At 45.4% G+C, this 18,765-nt stretch overlaps 1 protein-coding gene across 11 annotated transcripts in view; it reads left to right on the top strand.

Moving 5' to 3' along the window:
- Nucleotides 1-18,765, top strand: part of CELF4 (CUGBP Elav-like family member 4) — an 888,518-nt gene that overhangs the window by 645,046 nt on the left and 224,707 nt on the right. The gene's annotated exons all lie outside the window — the stretch shown is intronic.

Genomic DNA, 18,765 nt, shown 5'->3' with positions numbered 1-18,765 from the left:
GTTTCTTCTTCAGTCTCCGATTTGCCTGCACATCTGCTGGGATGAGTTACTGAGGCTGGAGCAGTGACGTTCAGCAACAGTTGGCTTTTCTAGTTCATGACAGAGGGTTTCTAAATCAGTCATTCATTCATTTACCCAGGATTGCATTGCTCCTGATGAGCTGTTTGCACACATCACCAGAAAGAGACAAACCGATCTATTTGAATAAAATGCTATCGTTCTCCAAAGACAGCGAGAAGCAATAACAACCTGTCTTCTGTCTTTTTAATCTCAGATGGTTGCAACAAATGAAGCTTCCAACTTTGTAGAAGGCAGTTTTCAGAGATACCGTGTAACAGCTCAATCCCCAACTTGTTGGTATGGACTATAGCACATAAACAGGGGCTTGTGGCCATTAAAAATACCTTGGCACTTTGGGGAACTGTAAGAGAGTTTTCAGAGTAGCAGCTGTGTTAGTCTGTATCCGCAAAAAGAACAGGAGGACTTGTGGCACCTTAGAGATTAACACATTTATTTGAGCATAAGCTTTCGTGAGCTACAGCTCACTTCATCGGATGCATTCAGTGGAAAGAGAGTTAGCACCCTTGTCCTGGCCAAATTCCAGTTTGATAAGTCTCTCCTGCCAGCCTATATTTCCCTTTTTGTCATGTGGCCATGGCAACTGGATACAGAATCCTGCCTCCCTTGCTGCCCTAAACTCTTGTGTCTTGTTAGTGTGAGGTGGTAAACAGCTCCCACAATCCACCCCAGAAGTGGCTGAATTTTAGTGGTGGGTAATTAATTCTAAAAGAAAGACAGTCAGTTGGACAGTATGATGTCAGCTACGTAAATCATGTGCTCCACCTCTCCCTAATGCAGTATTGCACAATTATAAAGGTAACCAGTGCAAAGCAAACAGTTGCCATGTGGTACCTCAGATGTGGCAAATATGTGGAAACACTGGGGAATCTCAGTTCTCACTGTTAAACGAAGAGGGCTTAATGGTGCATTTTGTGGAATCTTACACATTCCTCTGAGGCATTAATTCCCACTGGAGATGTACTGTACTCAAAGGGTCATTGTTCTGCTGATATTCTAACTTCATATACAAAACAAATCTTTGAGGCTTGCATCTCACTACTTATCCATACTAATATGATATGAATCCACTTAACACTAGAAAGGAGCCCAGAACAAAATTCCAAAACCCTCTGGATTCTGAGGGTGCTCAGATCGTAAATATGTTTCCAGATCTGAAGTTCGGAAACGGTGCATTTCTTTATAATGGGCTGAACAAAAGACCTAGACCCAAACACACTCCAAATTTTCAGGGGAGGGAGGCATTCAAAATCTGGATTTCCATCCAGATTTAAACGTTATGGCTAGACCCCCCTCCCCTTTACTTAACTCTTCAATGAGTATGGAGCATAGCCAAAACAATGCAGAAAGCTAAGTGAGTGAGGTGAATGTTTCACCATAGCTCTCATATATTTTAGAACTGACTGTGAGGGACAGATCCGTAGCTGGTATAAATCGGCATTCTTTGGGGTGACAATCCTTTGTACCAGCTGAGGCTCTGGCTGTGAATCTCTCTTTAACTGCTTGGCAATTTAATAATCTGAGCCTTTGACCTGGGCGTAGCTTGCATTTGCAGTGCTAATCCATACTCATTCATGTGGGCCTTTTGACATCAAAGAGATGTGCATACCAATAGCCCTGTGGAATGCCCAAACTGCGCTATGTAAATGCTGTAAACTGCGAGCAAATGTCTTTGTTAAGTCCAGGAGGAAGTGCAAGAAAATCCTATTTGCTGACGTGCAAAAGGCTTTGTAAGCCAGAGCCCTCAGCCTGAAATCGCTTGATTTGTGGATCCTTGCGATTAAGTTGAACTGAATGACATGCAAAGCTGGCAATTGAGATAAAGAATAACTCCGGGCCAGGGAATGGAGGCAGCTAAGATCTGAAAACAAAGGCTGCTAATCTTGCGCTCATCATCTTTGAACAGCTAATGCTAAAGTACAGGTAAGACTTAGTTGATGCCTTCCGATTGCTGGACTCCATGTTGTCTTTTGTCTCTGTGGCTGGCAGGCTGCTCCTCCTCCAGCATTCCCCTCCTCAATCCATTTCTGTCCCCTCAGGCTTAGAGAGAGTGTTTCATCCCAGCAGAGTGTTTTTGCCTATACTGGAATTGCTTAAATAGGTAGAGAATTCCTTTCAAACCACTGAAGGTTTCCCGGCGGATCCCGCTAGAGAGGGCCGTCTCATCACGTCTCTGAGTCCCGACCCTTTCCTCTGCCCTGGGTTGAATCCAGAGGGGCTTTTGGAAAACTCAGATTGCACTTCAGCTGCAAAATGTCTCGCATCGCCTGCCCAAACCATGAGATGGCTGCCCCCAAAGGAAAGGCCCCATCACAGCTAGGCGAAACAGCAGCCTTGTTCACCTCTCCAGCAAAGGACTGTGCTTGTGGCTATGTTGCTAGACTGGGAGTCCGGAGAAATGGATTTAATTTCTGATTCTGCTTGTGCGGTCTTGGGTGAGCTGCTTAATCTCTTTGTTCAATTCCCCACCTGTAGGTTGGGAATAATGATGCTTCTTTTCTCCCACCATTTATCTTTCTTGTCTATTTAGACTGTAAGCTATTCAGGGCAGGGGCTGTCTCCCACTGTGTCTTTGGATAGCCCGTAGTGCAATGGGGCCCTGAATTCGGTACAAGGTCCCATCTAACCCTCATCAGCTTGGGTAGGATTGTCCCCTAAAGACCCAAGAGCTTTGTTCAGATTCCCATATTGGGCATTCAGAAGTACCCACTTTGCTATGCAAGTGGGCAGTGCTGGCTTATACCCACAAGTCATGCTGGAACTTGTGTCCGTGGGCGTTCCCGCTGCTCAGGTTGCATTAAGTTTCAGGGCACTGGCCAAGGCCTGCAGTGTTTTAAAGCAAAGCATCAGGACTGGCCAGTTTCCAAAGGACTGGAGAAGCCAGTGGAGGTAAGGAAGGAGGAGTCAGGCTGGGCCTTCTGGGTGGAGCTATTCCAGCCTGCCTCCCCAGCCATAAAGCCCCACTTCTTCAACCTGCATCCTCCAGCTGCAACCCTTTGCCTGGCAACAGGAGTAAACAGGGGAGGGCATCTCTGAGCCGTCTCAATAGCCAGGGCTGGGCAGAACCAGTATGGAACCCAGAGACGCACCATGCTAAAAGGCTGGTAGGACAGTGTGGAAACTCCAGCCAAAGAACTGGGCCCCACAGTGAGCTCTGCAGAGGGCTGTGTGAGGAAGTAGCAAGGGGGAAGTTAAGCACATCCAAGAATGAAGAGCTGGAACCTCAGCAGCATTTCCACTGTTGCCTGTCCTCAGCTGACCCATAGACGAGAGCTGGTAATCATCAGCCTGTCCCCGGAGCATCGGGTATATCAGGCTTTCAATAGAACCCTTGATGGTTTAACCGCTTGCATTGCATCTTGCCAGCCTCATAGAATCATAGAATATCAGGGTTGGAAGGGACCCCAGAAGGTCATCTAGTCCAACCCCCTGCTCGAAGCAGGACCAATTCCCAGTTAAATCATCCCAGCCAGGGCTTTGTCAAGCCTGACCTTAAAAACCTCTAAGGAAGGAGATTCTACCACCTCCCTAGGTAACGCATTCCAGTGTTTCACCACCCTCTTAGTGAAAAAGTTTTTCCTAATATCCAATCTAAACCTCCCCCACTGCAGCTTGGGACCATTACTCCTCGTTCTGTCATCTGCTACCATTGAGAACAGTCTAGAGCCATCCTCTTTGGAACCCCCTTTCAGGTAGTTGAAAGCAGCTATCAAATCCCCCCTCATTCTTCTCTTCTGCAGACTAAATAATCCCAGTTCCCTCAGCCTCTCCTCATAAGTCACGTGTTCTAGACCCCTAATCATTTTTGTTGCCCTTCGCTGGACTCTCTCCAATTTATCCACATCCTTCTTGTAGTGTGGGGCCCAAAACTGGACACAGTACTCCAGATGAGGCCTCACCAATGTCGAATAGAGGGGAACAATCACGTCCCTCGATCTGCTCGCTATGCCCCTACTTATACATCCCAAAATGCCATTGGCCTTCTCTCTTCTCCTCGTACTGGAGCATCCCAGTAGGAAAAGATGGGATGCCCAAGACCCCATTTCTAGTTGTCAGCTGAGAACGCAAGGAGGTTTTAGGGCTGAACCATGACCACAGGGGAGGTGGCCTCTGGCTGGCATAGCCTTTCTCCCTCAGTACCAACATGTAGGTCTGTGTGGTATGGGTTAGTGGTGCCATGTGCCTTTGCAGAGAGTCCATCCCTGGTAGGGCAGTGTGTGGACTGTGCTGCCTTTAAGTGGCATATGAAGAGTCTGAAACGTTCAGATGTCGCAGGTTAAAAACTGTTCCAGGATTGCAAGTTTGGCACGTTGAGGATCAGTGGGAGATTTCTCTGGGGATTTGGAGCAATTGAAAAGATCGACTTCCTCTCTATAGACAAGTTTTAATAAGGCTGAAAATAAAATGCTCTCTCTCGCTCTCTCTCCGCCTTTTACGGCAGCGGAGATCCAAAGCGCCCCCCCTCCCCCCCCCCCCCCCCCCCGAAGTTTCAATAATTCCAACTTCAGCTTTATTCAGCCAGATTGGTCTGAAATTCACCTGCAAAAGTTCACGAGGCTAAACGGCATTCAGAACAAACTCCTCTTGTTTCCAAACTCATGTATAATGCAGGAAGGGAACTTTGCTCAAAAGCAGCTGCGGCTTGCTGCTAAATTCACGACGACGTTCCGAAAGGGAAGCACAACGGCAAGGGGAAAACGGACAGTGCGGCAGAGAGAGGCTGGGGTAGGAGGGAAAAGAACACAGACACCAAGGTTTACTTTTTATTTAGTATTGTTATTATCATCCATTTTTGAATGGTACTATGAGAAGCCCCAGTCATGATCAGGACCCCATTGTGGTAAGCGCTGGGAAAACTCAGACGGAAAGACAGTCCATATTCCCGAGAGCCGACAGTCTAAATCAGGGGTGGGCAAACTACAGCCTGCGGGCCACTTCCGGCCTGTCAGACATTTTTATCTGGCCCTCAAGCTGCTGGGGAGCGGGCTCAGGGGCTTGCCCCGCTCCGGTGCTCCAGCTGGGGAGCGGGGTCGGGAGCTTGCTCCATTCCGGTGCTCCAGCCAGGGTGCAGGGTCAGGGGCTTTCCCCGCTGCACCTGCCCGGTGCCCCCCGATCCCCGACTCACATTCCCTTGCTGAGCACCATCTTCAGGTACGCAGAGCCACACTGCGCAGGCAGGACTTCACCGTGCTGTTTCCGGGATCGGAACCCCGCCCCCAGGCAGCAGCGCCACCCCTCCCAATCCCCCCCACCCCGGTCTCCTACGGCCCCACCCTCGAGAGCCTGGAAACCACCCAGGGGCCACACCTATCCCAGCTAGGGTGCCTTCGCCCATGGCAGTGCCTGGTACGGCCACCTTGGTGTCACTGCCGGCAGGGCCCCTAGGAGTCCCTGGTGCTGCCCCGTAGAGCTCTCCCCCCCATGAGTTTCCCCTCCTCGCTCCCTGGTGACATTCCTTATAGAGCGCCCCCAAGCTACACCCCATAGTGTCCCCCTCCCCCACCGGGCATTCATGGCCTGTCATACAATTTCCATACCCAGATGCAGCCCTCAGGCCAAAAGGTTTGCCCACCCCTGGTCTAAATCAATTGGGAACATGGGAACAGAGGCACAGGGAGGGGAAGTGACACACTAAAGATCACAGTCAGTCTAGAGAAAATCAAAATTGGTGCAACACATCCTCTTGCAACCCTCTCAGCAAACATTTCACATGAGCAATGTATCCTCTAGACTCCCAACACAGCGACAGCACTGTAAACTCCATCCGTCCATATTTGGTGCAAATTCTGCAGTCCCACTGTAACTCAAGAAGGATACCAATCAGATTAACTGGCAATTTGACATGAGAAAGGATGGGGTAAGGACGGTGGAATCTGTCCCTCTGGAATCTGCAAATCCTCAAGACATTCGTAATATAAATCATTATGGCCAGATCCTGCCCAAACACCTTCCTACCCACTATGGTCCCTTTGCACCACTCCACAACATAGCCACAAATGGAAGGTGTTGCCAGAAGATGACAACTACCTTAGTGCTTCTATAGTGGGAGTGCATTTAGGGTCTGACCCAAATGACAGCAGGAGACCGTCCTGTGTTTTCATGCTCCCATTAAAGTCAGTGGGAATCTTTCTACTGACTTCGGGGGGTACTGGGTCAGACCCATAGAGCTTAGAACATACATGACAAGACGCCACCGTTGTATGCAACAATACATCAGCAGCCTCCATATAATATCCATTACACTTTACAGCCCCTTGTACAGCAATACCATCCTCCCTTATCTACTGGTCCATTTGTCTTGGGAGTCAGACACTAACAAACACCTAGGTTGTTATTGATTCGCTACTGAACATGTTGAATTGTTAAACCTACTCATGAATTCCAATACTGATCTGAGATCTCAAACAGCTTTTCTTTCTTTCTTTCTTTCTTTCTTTCTTTCTTTCTTTCTTTCTTTCTTTCTTTCGGTGGTGTCATTTTTTTTAAGCATTTGATTTAATCTTTCAATTTTCTGGAACAAGAGTAGCTCAAAAGCATTGAATGCCCATTTCTAAATGATAACTGCTTAGAGACGAATGGTATCTTTCATTTGAAGGATCCCAAAGAACCTTTTTACACAGATAAATATTTTGTAAAAACAAAAACAAAAAATCTCCATAAAAAGAGAGAGAATGTTGCAAAGTCAGGGTGGAAAAGTTAGGCAATGCCAGAATTAAGGTGACACAGGCAATTTTGCCCAGTTGTATGTATGTGTTATGATACACTCTTTAATTACATGACCACATAACATTTTCCCATTCTGATTGGACTACTGGTTACAGACAAAGAGGCGGGCACAAAGATTTGGCACATTCACTCTGAAAGGCGTAGGTGTCTCAAATTCAGCACCCAAAGCCACCCAAAACTTGTGAAAATCTTGCTGGATTGCATGGTCTGCTGGTGGCAGGCTTCAGTCGTAGAACCCATAGAAATCCAGCGTGGGGGGGTTCCGACCCGTTCTTTGAGGTAGGCAGTGTGTGGTCATTGTAGTCGTGGCCTAGGGTCTCAAACACTAATCACATTTGCAAGTTTGGTAGGTAGGTTGGGTTGGCGAATGAGAGAATGTGCTTAGCAATATAAAGTGGCTGAACAGCGAAGACAAACATGGCAGAGTTCATTTTAATGTAAACTTGTGAGAATCCAGAATGTTGCATTTCTGCTTCTTCATGGAACATTCTCTCTCTCTCTCTCTCTCTCTATTTCCTGCAACATTTGCTGCATTACAGTTAATGGAATTTATGAGAACGACTTGTAATTCTCCAAAACTGCCATGTGCGGTCATTTTAGCTGGCGCAATGTGAATTATGCAATAACCCATTGCCTTAATTAAAACAAATTGCGTTTACTGTATCAGTCTGTACTATAAATCACTCCCCAGGGCCCCTCTTCCAGGTTTCTACGTGGCCTGTTCTTGAGAAATGTTGACAGCAGCCTCCATTACCACAAACATTTTTGAGCATTTTTTTTAATCTCCTTCCCCGCTTTAAAATCTTTGAGCTCCCTGCCCTGAAATACAAAACAAATCCCATCCAAGGGGTAACAGCAGCGTGGCATGAAATAGATAAAATGCACCATTCCCCTCTACTCTTCTTTCTCTTGTAACACACACATCTGTAGAGAGTCACGATGAGGAGATGAAGTTTATTAATTGCAGTAATGATAACAATAAAAGGACAATCAGAAATCTGTGGACTAGTTGTTTTCAACCCAAGTTAGGAGGTACCAGGGATTCCTCACACCAGACACCATAATTAGAGTGGACAACAAGACAACCAGATTATTAGTCCTTTGTGTAGATCCTGTTTAATAAGGAGAATGACCACTGGGTATTTATATTCATTTGAGCTCAGAGCAGCTTAAGAGGAAGTGTTAAATACACCATATCATACTATAGGATGGAGTAAACTGGCATCTAATTTAGAACCCTAATCCAAAGCCCACTGAAATTAGTGGAAAGACTTTCTGTACTTCACTGGGATTTGGAAAAGGCCCTTATGACCCCAGTGCAACAAACACCCCTATTCAGCGAAGCATTTAAGTTCCATGGATTTAAAATTAAAAATGTATACTTCTCGACTGTATTTTCCACTTCATGCATCTGATGAAGTGGGTTTTAGCCCACAGAAGCTTATGCCCAAATAAATTTGTTAGTCTCTAAGGTGCCACAAGGACTCCTCGTTGTTTTTGCACATTCTTAGGTGATTTGTTGAAGAGGGCTATAGTTAAGTACATGTTCAAGTACCTTACTTAGGGTGACCAGATTTTCCCAAGGGAAAATGGGACACCCCCAGGTCAGCCTAAACCACCCCACCCCCACTCAGGGCCAGCCCAAGTAGGGTTGCCAGTTTTGGTTGGATGTATTCCTGGAGGTTGCATCACAGGACATCATCTTTAATTAAAGACTAATCTGTAATTCTGGGAGACTCCAGGACAATCCTGGAGGGTTTCCCACCCTAGGCCCAAGCCCTACCTGCCTCCCACCGGCGCGGAGCTGGACCGAGGTCCTCCTTCCCCCAGGGCTGGCCCCAGCCCCCCCCCCCCCGCCATCCTGCCATATGTGGGGCTGGTCCTCCAAACCCTCCCACTGCCTGTCCGTGACCTCCCCTCCCTCCTGTATGGCCCTCTTTCCCCCCATGCATCAAGCTGGTTCTCCGATCCCCCCTGTTGCCCGTCCTCACACAGGGCTGGTTGTCCGAGGCCCCTGGCCCATGTGCGGGACTGGTCATGTGAGCCCTCTGTCTATGCGTGGGGCCGCCTGAGCCCCCCCCGCCCCTCCCCCGCCTTGGGATGGGCCAGACGGCCAGAGCTGCTCTCCCTACCCCTCCCTCCAGGGCAGGGCTGGCATTGCCACTCGCTCCTCCACCTGCATGTTCCTCTGTGCCCCACTAGGGGTCCCACCCCACTTTCTTGACAAAACTGGGAATTTATCCCGTTTTCTCTTGCCAAATGATGAGCAAATGGGAGAGCAAATGCCCAGTTTTGTCAAAAAAGTCAGGACGTCCAGGACCAAGCCTAAAAAAAGGGACTGTCCCGCCCAAAACGGGACATATGGTCGCCCTAACCTTGCTGAACTCGCGTCTTGATCCCCAGTATGTAGGTTTAGGGCTTCATCCTTGTCCCATTTATGTTGTTGTAAATCAGGAGGGGCCTCCACTGAATGCAGCATAACTCCATCGGGTAAAACTAAAGGCTTGTCTATATGGAGGTTTAATGCACAGCAAGCCGGGCTGTGAATCTGTAGCACACCAGCTCACCGGGCACTAACTGGCTATGTAGACCCTGCTTCCACCCACTGAAAGGTCTGTGGTGTACTTTGATGTATTTGCTTTTCAGCCAACAAAGTGCACTACAGAACTTTTAGTGTCCGCATAGCCAGTTAGCGCACGGCAATCTAGATTATACGGGTTTACCACACATTAGCTCTCCGTGTAGACAAGCCCTTAGGATGGGCTAAAGCAAATCCATTTTGAAGTTTCAAGGGAATGTTCAAGATCTTTTGCAGGATCCTTTTATCTCTAGCAATTATTTTGGATGCTGAATGTTTTACAACAATTTATAAGCCAAGGTGACCATTTTGTGTCTTAAAGGATTTGGCAACTCAAGTTACTTGAAAGTGTCTGAAACCTTGTCATCAATAACCTAAGCAGCAGGGTCACTGAACATAAAATCAGCCCCTAGCGCCTGACTGAAAGTCCACTGAAGCTAACAGAAAGAGATCAATGGGCTTTGCATCAGGCTCATAGAGACTAACCTAAACTGAATAAACCTGCATGTTTATTTTCCTCTTAATAGGTACAAAATCATAAACCAGACAGGATTTTCTGCAGGCATGGTAATGCTTGCACACTTGTTGTGAAGATTAACTGGCTTAACTACTGAGATGATAAACATGTCAATATGTGTTTTCTTTGCTTAAAAATTAAATGAAGAGGTGATTGGAAATGTCATCATTTCAGCTATTCCCGTAGTCAATCAGCCAAAATCAACTGGGTGATTATTAGTATTGAATACACTATTTGAAAGCAGACAAGCTGAAAAACTCTCAAACATGTTTAGAACATTTCAGAAATATCTGTATGACTTTTGCCTACATATTTGATTATTCTTGTGTTGTACTTGATTACCTAGTTTATTAAAAACCCCCCAAAAAACACATTGATTGATACAGTGTTACGGATAAATGTTAAATGCAGAAAAGGCAGGAAAGTCAAAGCAAGAGAGTCAACAGCAAGTGTGACATGTTTGCACATTCATATCTAGAAGGATATGGCCGGTGTACATGCTAAGCACATGGTTTTCAATCCAAACAATGTTTGAATTGTCTGAGCATGAAAATAAGCAGCTGACTCTCTTTTTAATGGCAAAACCCCAGTGGTTTTTCAATCTCAGATAACTCAAAAATGGCCAAAGAGATTATCTTCCAACTTTCCAAATAAATTCACTTTTGGACTGTGAATAAGAAAGCATGAGAAAATTTCAGCCCCCAAAGGTAATTTTGGGGAAAAGTGATAAACCACTGAAAATAGCAGCATATAATGAAAGTGTCATCTCAACCATGAAAGGTACCTCAATGCACTGAACAGCCACCGTAAAACATGATTGAAAGGAAGTTTAGAGATATTGGTAATGGCTTCAACATAAGGAGTGTGGCTATAAAGGATGAGAGGATGCATGGCTAAAACTGCCCACTGCAAATCTTTGAAGAGCATCTAACTATCCAGGCGTGCAGGAAATGCGTGATTGCTACCCAGACTGCTCATGCAAATCTGCTAAGACAGAAAGACCTTCAAACACTTCAAGATTTTACTTCCTTTGAACATAGAGCAGTTTTTTCAGGTTTGAAAAGCTTTGTGTCCAATGCACATGGGGAGGGGATGTTGGCTAGTAGTTAGAGTAGGAGACTTGATTTCTGGGAGCCAGGACTACTGGGTACTGTCCCTGGCTCTGAAGGATAATGTGGTCTACTAGTTAGACCAGGGGACTAGAGTCAGGACTCCTGGATTCTATTCCTGGCTCTGCCTCTGACTTTCTGTATTACTGAAAGACTCTTTGCATCTCAATCTAGCCTTTTCTAAAATCGGTAAAAATAATGCTATACCCGACTTCGCTGAGGTATTTTGTGGCTTAATTAACATTTGCAAAATACTCAGAGAACCTCTGAAAGACATTCCATAATGGTAAGGTAACCGTGGCAGCTGCACAAAATGACTTGCGTCTATTTTAAAATGTCTGTCCCTTACGACATATGCAGGGAGAAGAATGGGAGTCATTTTATTCAGGGCCAGTCCAGAAGCTTTCCTTGAGCACATTTAGTTAGCACTAGAGAGGCTAAGTTCTGATCTGGAGCTACCTTTTTCATGTCTTATGCTTCAGAGGATGTTCCAGCCATGTGATAATGGGAGAGTATCACAGAAAGAGTGGTTTTCTTCTACTTCTCTCCAAGGAGCTTTATTAAAATAAGAATAATAATATGGAAAACAGTCTGATTCCTAAAGCTACTCTCTTTGCTTCACTGTAGAACTTCTCCCTAGAACCTTTCTCAGCCTCTCCTCCTCACTGGTTGCCTTCTATAGATTGAAAGAAACAGTACATACATCCCTGTTTTGGACTTGCAAACCCCTCCCAAAGTTCCCGGTTGGTCAAATCTAGGAGTTTGGATGGCTTCAGCGCTATCTAGCAGTAGTCACTCTTGTTCCTGAGCACTCTTCTTAAATATCGTCCTGCAGAACCAATCCCATCCGGTGCTCAGACTCCCAGGACCACGCAGTCAGTACGGCCAATCTCAAGCATTCAAAACTCATAAGCCAGGCCTCAAAAAAATCATGTTTGTTTGTGTTTTAACAGTGGATTTTTGGGGAGGAGGGGTATCTGTTATCTGCTTTCAGAGCCTTTAAGGCATCTTTGGGTCATGTTTACAATCTTTTTTCTGGCAACCACTAGGGCTAGAAACCTATGTTTCTTTGTACTGAGAGCTGAGATTCTCGTGTAATCCTATGACTCCAGGAGCTGGGACTTTGAAGAAACATCAAATATCACAAGACATTTGCTAAAACCCTGAGAGCCAACAACACTGTGTATTTTATGCATCCCCATCAAATGGTCTACCCAGCTATACCACTCATTTTGGTGTTGGTCTTTGTGAGGGGGCAGGGCGCAGCACTCACCACTGTGGTCGGCATGTCCCATTGGCTGGTTTAGGCAGCACCCTGTCTAGTGTGCTGGCTTTTGTGACTTGCAGGCTAAGGCACCTATCTCTCACCATTGTGACTGGCAGGCCTAGGCACCTAACTCAGGCTTTGTGAATCACCGTGGTTTTCTAGGTGCCTAAAGGTTAGATGTTCTGACACTTGGTGTCACAATGCCCAACTCCTTTTGTGCATCCGGGCCTAGACAGACAGGTAACAGAGGAAATGCATAGGAAGCATGCGCCAGACTTTTATTTCACACCCTCTCTTCCTTGTTTCCCATAAGCATCCCCAAGAGGACTTCTGCTTTGCTAATGCTCCAGCATCCAGAACTCGGTCCCCTTTCAAAGACTGTCCTGCTGCCATCGTGACTTAGCCCAAGTTCGCAAGCAGCTCTCCTGGGGTGCAGGTGGGAGACTATTGAGCATGTAGAATTCCACGCCAAGAAATAAGTGGTGCTAACCACCAGAGAGACTTTAGTTGTGGATTATCTGATAACAGCTCAACTTAAGGTCAGTCCTTAACAAAAAATAAATGTGAAGAAATCTATCTGACTCATTTGCATTACTGCTCCCACAATTTCTGATTCTTGAGCTCGCTCCCCACGACAGCCTCCCTTTCCTCCCGCGCTCTCCTTCCTGTGATATGATAATGTCGCTCATGAGAAGATACTGTATACGGTATTTTTCCCAGACTGGATTCAGAGCAGGGTGAGTTCTTCTTTTCTTGCTAAAAAAAAGTCTCAGAATAAAGTAGAAAAGGTTCTTTAGGCACAGGGAGAGTTAAGCTACTGGTTAGAGCACGGCACAGGGGTTCTGGAATCCTATTCCCACTGATCTTGAGCATATGATAATAATAATAATTAATTGCAGGCTTCTATAATATACTTCTTCATCGGTAGATTGCATAATACCTGCCTAAGATGGGCATTGGAAGAACTGATGACCCTCTACCAAGTGGAGCAACTTTACCAAGGGTTGTAGTGCATTCTTCATAACTGGCAGATATGCTGTACTTAGCAAATGTATAATTTAACACAGATGCTGCAGTTCAAACATGAATTATTTTGGGGAAGTCCTATGGCCTGTTAGAGACTAGATGATCACAATGGTCCCTTCCGGCCTTGGAATCTGTGAGTCTTTGGTTTGAGCAGCTACATGAAACACACTTCCTCGGGCAAAGGGGTCGATCTGAAAGATCAGAAGAAAAAAAATCTGGTTTGATTTGAAACAGAAACAAGTGTTTACACTGAATTGAAAAACACAGGGAAAGTAATATTCTCTAATTGACCGAAGTAGATTGCGTCAACTCAAAATGATTGGGGGGGGGGGGTTCAACTTGTTTTGAGTCAAACAACATGATTCCATTGACTCAAAACAGGGTTTTTCTATGGTTTTTTTTTTTTCGTTTCATGTTGGCCGTTTCAGATGTATTTTACTCTTTTTGTGTAAATTGTCTAATTTGAATATGTGTTTTGAATGAAAACATTGAAATGCAACATTTTGGCCCTTTCAAAAAACGAACATTTCCAAATGAAACGGATTGCCAAATTTAACCCAAATTCGGCTAATCATGTTGGTCCCCGAAAAATGCATTTTTGTGGCAAAAAACACAATTAGTTGAAAAAGTTTTGCCCCGCTCTACCAACAGCCTTTCCTGACTTAGTGTTAAGGGGTAAAATAAACAAAAACATCTTTGACAGGCTCCAGGCAAATTCACGTTCCTATGATTAAAGCAGGACAAGGTCTAAAACCAGATGAGACAAAAGCGGCTCTTTCTTTGCTGAGTGTCAGTCAAGGTGAAGAGGGGAGTAAGTAAGACATGACCACATTAAAAGTGATAGCCAGGGCTGCAACTCAATGGCACAGTGGAATTACCCACCAAGTTCTATGTGTGACTCCCATTAAAGCCAGTGCAAGCGAGCCGCACTGAATCCCCTGCACGCCAAAGGGAAAATAAAGCTCACTGAGGATGCATGGGAAACCTCTTGTGTGCAGACATGCTGAGTGTTTATTGTAAAGACAAGTCTGAGCCTCAAACTTCAGATCTAAACTTTCCCAAAGTGCAGCTCTGCTGTAGGGGCTTACCTCCAGCTTCTGTCATCAAGACTCTATCGTTCTCTTTCCCTTGTTCGTTATTACCAGGGAAAGAGATTTTCATGACACGGGAATCTTTGACAGGGAGGGTCCATTTATTATTATTTATATTTAGATAGAGGCCCCAACCAAGATCAGGGCCCATTGTGTTCGGAGCTGTACATACATGTATAAGAGAGAGTCCTGGCCACAAAGAACCTACAATCTAAATAGATAAGGCAGACAAAGAGTGGGAGAAAGGAAGGGTAAGGGATCATCTTGTGTTCTGGGTTTGCACAACTCCCAGCACAACGGGGTCCGGTCCATGACTATGTCTCGTAGGTGCTATGGTAATATAAATAATCAATAGTAATAATAATACTGTCCCCATTTTACAAAAGAGAGATATTAAGCAACTTTCCAGGACCACAGAGTCTATGGAAGGACAGAGAGTTGAGCCCACATTTCCAGAGAGCCAGTTCCAGAGATTACCGTTCCATTTGCTTCTACTGCTTCTTCCACCCCATGCAGCCATAACTGCCTCCTTGTATCACAGTGATTAGCACAGCCGCCACTTTTGACATCACAAACAGGATTACAGCTCCTGGTCAAGGTCAAGCAACAGGGGCAGACGAACTGATGTGGGTGGCCGAGATCCTATTTTCTAGCAGGTGTCTATGATACTGCTGATAAAAACCAGTGGAACTGGAATTAAAGCTAAAAATACGGGACCAAACTTTGCCTCTGGTGAGGAGCCGCAACCCACACTGCAGTCAATAGAAGTGGTATTTCTAGTGGCCAAATTTGACCCATTTTACAATAGAATTATCTTGAAATAGAAAGTCTGGTAATGTTTCTTTGGTTTTGTAATGAGCCATCAGTAGATTTTATAAATTTCCCCACCAAAATCTGGTTTTATGAGATCTATCTTTCTTTTTCTTCCTCTCATCTGCCAGCGAGACACAGTAAAAGCTGATGCATTCAGCAAGCGAGATGTCCAGAAGGTGTCTCCTGGATCTTTTCCGATCTGAGAAGCAGCTTCTCTTTCCTCATACTCTCATGTCTAATAACTCTCAGTCTCCGTCCTCCAGCCCCAACCTCTGAACCAGCATCTCTCAGATGTGACCCTCAACCTCTTCACAGCTCTCTCTGTCTCTGAGATGTCCAGAGATCATCCCCTCACTGCCTTCTGGAGGGTACTTGTTATGAAGATTATATGCTTGAATCAGCCCCAGTTTCATGTCTCTGTCATCGCCCATCATGTTACTGCAGTGAAGGGGACAGGAGGAGTTTAGATGGTGTCCTCCACTGTGACACAGACTCATCATCTCACTGTTTGTTGGGGGATAGCAGCAGTGCACTGTTCATGGAAAGGGAGCCTCAAATGACTGACTAAAAATTGGAGGTGACCTAGATGTACAACTTACTGCCCAAGAACAATGTGACAAGCTTTCTTTACTGCCAACCTCTGAGGTTAGGGAGGGTTATTAGCTGAAGGGGGGATGAAGGAGACAGTTGTATAAAGTGGCCTATGTGCTTTGTTCTTTTTTTTTTTGTATTCTTATTCTCTCTTTCCTACTTAGTCCTACTGACTTTCAGTGGATCCCATGCATGGAACACCATAGGGGAGAAATTGCCTTCTGCTCTGGCTAGTACACATTGCCCGTAATTTTATTCTGGATTAGGAAAGTCAGTGCTTAAAATGTAAAGTGGTTAGGGAGGAGGAATGCCATATTTTAGGAAATTCCAGCAGGAGATTCCTTCCTGCTGCATTTAATTTTAGACTACAATGTGCATATCTCACACACACACACACTCTCTCTCTCTCTCTCCTAACATGGGTTAAACCCAGTCTGCTCTATCCTGGCAATATTTCAAGCAGAGCATAGTACAAAATTCAACTCGCAGGCTAGATGAATTTACAGAAGGGGTCAAAGGCTATAAACTATAGGAAATGGAGATTAAGCCCAGGGGAGTCAATGGCTATGTCTACACTGCAATTAAAGACCAGTGCCAGCTGATTCACGCACACGCCGCAGGGCTGTTTCATTGCAGGTTCGTTCAGGCTCAGGCTGGAGCTCGGACTCCAGGACCCTGCGAGGTGGGTTTGAGAAATACACCCTCTGGGGGAGACAGATCCAGTGATCTGTGAGCACAAGCAGGCTGATGTACTGAGGGAGGCCATCGCAAAAGCAGTTACATGCAGAGGCTCACATGCACGTGTTCACAGACACCGAGGTGCTTCCATGGACAGGCTGGCCCGTAAAGTTGTGCTTCTTCCTTTCAAAGCTGATGAGATTTTCCCAACATGTAAGAGCAGCTTTAAAGGAGAGGATTTATTTGTGAGCAGATTCATAGCAAGAGCCTGGATTTTGGCTCAGTAGAAAATTGACCAGAGAGAGAGACACAAAGACCTACATTATTATCCACACTGTACTCATGGAAAAAACATACAAAAATTAATCAGTGATCACATAGGATCTCCTAGTTCTTGCTATATCACGAGCCATGCTACTCTGAACTTCACAGCAACAGCAGGAATAGAACCTCCCACCCACAGAGCACAGCCCCCCTGCCACTTGAACTTGAGGAAAATCTCCATTGGATAATAGCAATATAGATCTCATGACACACACAGTTGAACAGTTTAGATTCTGGGCAATAGAGTGGTGCACATTCCTACTAGGTTTGGTCCCAGTATTGTAATTAAAGCTGGGCGAATAAATGATTTTTTGGTTCAGTGGCCAAACCAAAAAATGAAAAAAACAAAATTCAAGTCAGGACGAGCCGAAACAAAAATGTTTCAGCTTTTTCAACGAACCTGAATTGGTTGCCGCCGATTGAGTTGTGGAGTAGGCAGCGTGGCAGCAGCACCCATCATAAGAACGCACATCCCCCTCCTGCTTCTTGGTCACGCACAAAATTGACATTTACCAGCAGTGACAAGCCCAGTCATGTGCCACCGACATGACCACGCTGAAAGCTGGTAAACCAGACACGCTATTAGCAACTTCAGCCTTCCAAAAGAAAGCACCAGAGACGAATGACAAGTACCGACTGTGACTCAGGCCAAACATGGGTGATTTAGGAAATCTGTGCAATGGGCTGGCTCTGTTGAATGGAGAGCCTGACAAACGGTAGGCAGAGAGGCATACAGACATATCAATGGACAGATGGGTAGGACACAGAAGACATCTTAGAGACGTGGTACCCAAACTGTGGGGCATGCCCCCTCATGGGTGTGCAGGAATGTTCAGGGGGTGAGCAGGGCCCAGATCAGCCCCCATGGGTGAACCATCCAGCCCCAGTCTTCCCCCTGCTCCGCTCCTGGCCTTGGCCCTGACCGTGGTCCCAGCCCCAGCTCCAGCTGCGCTCTGGCCCAGGCCCCAACCAAGGCCCAGTTCCCAGCCACAGCCCCACTCCCAGGCCCAGCTCCCCACTGCAGCTCTGGCCCTGGCTCCCAACCACAGCTTCCAGGGGTGGACACAGCTTAGGTAAGGGTGGGAGGATGCGAGTGAAAAAGTTTGGGGACCACTGTCTTCAAGAGTCATGTGTGCAAGCAATTATCCCACGGCAATCTTGCCATGTCACCTCTAGCTCTCTAAAAGGCACCTAGAGACCATAGCTCTATCCCACTCTTGTTCTACTACTGTATTGCAAAAACAGATTTAAACTAGGGCTGTCAAGCAATTAAAAAATTAATTAAAAAAATTTTAAAAAATTTTAATTAATTGCGATTAATTGCACTTGTTAAACAATAATAGAATACCATTTATTTAAATATTTTGGATGTTTTCTACATTTTCAAATATATTGATTTCAATTACAACACAGAATACAAAGTGTACAGTGCTCACTTTATATTTATTTTATTACAAATATTTGTGCTGTAAAAAACAAAAGGAATAGTATTTTTCAATTCACCTCATACAAGTACTGTAGTGCAATCTCTGTATCATGAAAGTTGAACTTACAAATGTAGAATTATATACAAAAAAACTGCATTCAAAAATAAAACAATGTAAAACTTTAGAGCCTACAAGTCCACTCAGTCCTATTTCTTGTTCAGCCAGTCACTCAGACAAACAAGTTTGTTTACATTTGCAGGAGGTAATGCTGCCTGCGTGTTGTTTACAATAGCTCCTGAAAGTGAAAACAGGCATTCTCATGGCGCTGTTGTAGCCAGCGGAGCAAGATAATTACATGCCAGATGTGCTAAAGATTCATATGTCCCTTCATCGTCAAGTTCAACCACCATTCCAGAGGACATGCGTCCATGCTGATGATAAGTTCTGCTCGATAACGATCCAAAGCAGTGTGGACCGATGCATGTTCACTTTCATCATCTGAGTCAGATGCCACCAGCAGAAGGTTGATTTTCATTTTTG

Source organism: Caretta caretta, chromosome 5 (assembly GCF_965140235.1).
Source record: "Caretta caretta isolate rCarCar2 chromosome 5, rCarCar1.hap1, whole genome shotgun sequence".
Lineage (NCBI taxonomy): Eukaryota > Metazoa > Chordata > Testudines > Cheloniidae > Caretta > Caretta caretta.
The sequence above is the reverse complement of the archived record's forward strand: the minus strand, read 5'-3'. Positions and strand labels throughout refer to the sequence as shown.